A 4388-nucleotide genomic window follows, 5' to 3' on the forward strand; every position below is an offset into this window, starting at 1 on the left:
CGATTCACTATTCGCTGGATAATAGTCCGTTCCGTAGACTGATTTACCCACATTAGTTCGATTGATCAATCTTGCCTTCATTCAATAGGGATTGCAGATAAATTTGGATAAAAATATTTCTACAACGAGCCACGTTTGGAGATCAGTTTGTTCGTCTAGATGGACATTTTAAGCTGTTTAATGATTAATATACATAGAGTGCACTAAAAAATATCATTTTGTTACTTGATAAAATTGAAAAATGTTAATTCAGTTGAATTCGTTTACAGTAAATTAAAAGTTTATATATTACAAAATAAAAGTGTAAATAAAATTCATATTACGGAGTTAATGATTATAAAAGCATGCGATTGAATATTTTGATGGATGAGTTTATATTCCATCATAATATTTAAAAAACTGTGCATCAAATTGAATTAAAAATATATTTAAACTAAGGATAGTTTTTGAACCTTAAGGAATAAAGATCTATTTTTGTGAGATAATTTTTTGAAAGCTATGGATATTCACAAGTCACCCATCTGGCGAAGGTTAAGCCTATTTTAGAGATTGATTAAACTTTGTTTGAAACCTTCTTCTTGATTTATTTTTCTACATCTGCTTCCCTCTAATTGAATGGGCTTTTTGGTAATATAACAAACCCTCTCCAGAACATTTCTAATTCTATTCGAAGCGTTGAATTCCATTCAGCAATAAAAAGGAACAATGTAGCAGTTCGAAACTCCTACGATGGTTTGTGTCATGCCTCTACCCTCCACGTAGCTATTCCGGCCTCACGGTTGAAAGGAGATGAAGTGAAAAGAGAGGAAGAGTTGCGCGGAAGTTGGTGGTTGAGCCCGTGCCAGTAGGAGTTCCAAAAAGTAATTTTACATTTAAATCAAAATTTAATTGTATATATGTAAATAGTTATCAATCACTTAACCTCATAAGATATAATAAACTTTTGTTGCCAAGAAGTGTCGTCATTTGCGTCAAGGCACGAGACTGTTTATATTTGAATTCTGCCATTCGATAATGAGTGCTACGTAACGTTAGCAATATATATATAGATTGTAAGCTTTCCCCCCCCCCCTTTGTCGCAATTGCTTGTATCTGCATACAGCAGCAAATCAATTACATTTTATAAATTTTCTATAGAGCATTATTTAAATTTTCTACAGAGCGCATTTGCAGCGCCGTTCACTGAAACAAACATTGGTAAATCAATTAATTGAAAATCATCTACAATAAAAATTGTCGCGAGAATAAGAATATAAAACTAGAAATAGGCAGTTCTAAATTGCACAATTGAATATATGATATATAAAGGAATTCTTTCTTTGAAATGTAGTGTCGTGTATTAATATCAAAGAGAAAACATGGAATCGATTAATATTCATGTGACGTATTAATTAATTATTAATCGATTAATATTCATGCATTCTTCAAGTGCGGTGCGCCAATTTATTTTTAGAATTCATTGTATATTTTTTAAATTATCACTATGCCACAACATTGAGTAGAGTTACTAGCAACTTGCGTAGTCATATTTTTAATGTGACTACGCAGTAACGTGAATTAATCCATTGATGGCATAACAGAATGAATTTATATGCCTTTCGTGTCACATATTCTCTTTTTCTCAAGGCCAGTTTTACCGTTAGATGAGCACCTAGGGACACCGCAACAATACTGCGTTTGTCCTTTGAATTAAATTAAGATTTCTGGCCCTCATAATTAATATAAATTACAATATTATTTAATAATAACTACAAATATTATTCAAATAGTTGAATATTATTGATTTTGCCCTTTCGCATGCAAAATATTTATTATTGCAATGCAAATTTGCTTCTAATTATTTAAAAATTTATTTTATTTGCGCAATGAAAATGCTGGTTAAGTTATAAGAACATGAAGCAGATTTGCTTACATTTCATTATTTTAAGTTACATTTACAATGATACTTATTTTCTTCAAAACATTCTCATTCTAAAACTAGATTCATACATTAAGATATAAAAAGTAAAAAACATTACCAGCACATCCAAAGAACATACGGGTATGTACTGTCTGTCGATCACAAGAATAGCTCCCGCCAAGAAGTCTATCTAGTGGCGGTCGCTATAGTAACAAGACTAGTTCATTTCTAATAGGGATTAAGCGTGTAGGGAATTGGCGGAATTAAAGGTTACATCACGTCATTCGTCTTCTCGGATTTAAAAGAGTTGCACGCGTTATCTTATCCTTGTGTTTATTTTGCTTTTGCTTTTAAAATTATTTGTTCCTTACTGGTTTAATTGATTTTGCTAAACTTGCAAGATGGCCTTTAAGTTAAGGAAGGGTGAAATTTTGAAATCGCAGGCACGTAAAATTGTATATAATGTTGCGGAATTTTGTTCCAATGAAGCTTCATCGAAATCTGCGTTAATTCCACTCCCACAAGCTCTGAAAAGGGCTTCTCAAGCAACTAGAATTTCTGAAGCAACAATAAAAAAAATAAGAAAGGAAGTTTCAACATCGGGCTCATCGACAGTTTTAAAATCACCCGGTAAACACCGTAAAAGACCTAGTGAGCGAAACTGTGAAATAGACGACTTTGACAAGTGTGTTATACGGCAAACAATTCAAGACTTTTACATAAAAGAAAGGAAAGTACCATCCCTCAGAAAATTACTACCCGTGTTGAAAGAAAAAATTGGATTTTCGTGGCAAAAAGACACATTGTGCAAAGTCTTACATTCAATGAATTTCCGATGGAAGAAGTGCGTTAATAATAGAAAAGTACTCATGGAAAGACCAAATATTGTTTTTTGGAGACACAGATATTTGAGAGAAATTGATACCAATGATGATTCTGATTCAGAGGAAACCGAAACTTGCGAGAGTGATTTAGAGGATTTTGAAATACTTGAATGAACATTATTTTGGAAATTTAGACGGTATTTTATTTTATTTCACTTTAAAAACTGTTTTGCCTTAGAAATTGTTTGAAAATACATGCTGAAAGTTTAATAATCAACGAAGTTCTGTCATTGTATTAATAATCTAAAGTCCTTGATAATTATTAATAGTTATGAAAATATTAAACAAATATTAAAAAGTTAAATAATTACTTTTTTATAGTAATAATTTTCATCTTTATTGCATATTCATTAATATTTCATTTTTATGTCTAAAAGTTTAAATATTATTATATAATTAATATATTAAACAGTTTTTTTTTCACTCTTTATAAATCAATTAAAAAAATCGCCAATACGTCATCAAGGCGATCAGTAAGCCAACATGGATGCCTTTCTTTTTAAATCCCCTATTGAAAATGGAGCAGGTCTTGTTTCCACGGCAACAGACTATCGTAGACATATTGGCGGGAGCTATTCTTGAGGTAGACAAACAGTAAATAAAGTATTAATCATTGAACCGACCCATGCCTTTGACCGCTTTCCGAACAAACTATTAAATATGGTTGAGCTGTTAACATATCTGCATAACTCAAATGTAAACAAAGTGCAGCATGATAATGCGCTTAGTGACATACTGGTCGCTTTGTGATGAAATCTTAAACAGTCTAATCGTTAATCATTGGTTCAATTTACAATTTCCAGTTTTTTTGTTGTTGTTTTTTTTAATCGGAGAAGCGTTTTACTACATGCAAACAGTTTCAGATTTCACAATCAGGATATTTGCATGCATTTACTAAAAAGTAATCTGCAAATGTGGACAAATTAAGAAATATCATGCCTCCGATAACCTTAGCTTAGTTTAGTTATATTAACATACAGTTTTTAAAACAACACTAGGGCTATTTTGGAACGGACCTCGTAATTTTGAACCATGGTCAGATGACGAGGACAACACTTGAACTGGTACCCCCTCTCCAAACTTCCACATCACAACAGCGGGAGGACGTTTGTCCCTGACGGATTTAAGTGCCCCATACCCGCATACACGACTGTTCTTCTATGAAATCGGGTCTCGAACCCGAAACCCTGAGGTTCCGAAGCCGAAACCTTGCCACCAGGCCATCGCGCCCCCCCCTTCGATAACCTAATATTGCACAAGGGAAAGAGTTTGATGCGTGGAAGCCTATCTGGAAAGCCAAGTCGAACAAAAATAACGATTTATCGATGATTCTTTCCAGGGTCCAAATGTCTGATGTAAAAATTTTTGGACAGAAATGTTAAAAGAAAGATGTTCTCTTTTTGGGATAATTTACTCCTATTCCATATATCCCAGATAAAAAGAGAATAAAAGATTGTGTTTGTAAGAATTGGGATTTATTTTAAATTTATTCGGATTAAATTAAACTTGATTAAGCAACTAGTCGAAGCTTTAAGAATTAGATTTGTTGTAAAGGATATAAGGCAGAAAATATTAAAGTGAAATAAACACAAGGAAGTGAGAAA

The sequence above is a fragment of the Argiope bruennichi genome, chromosome 1, assembly GCF_947563725.1.
Source record: "Argiope bruennichi chromosome 1, qqArgBrue1.1, whole genome shotgun sequence".
Taxonomy (NCBI): domain Eukaryota; kingdom Metazoa; phylum Arthropoda; class Arachnida; order Araneae; family Araneidae; genus Argiope; species Argiope bruennichi.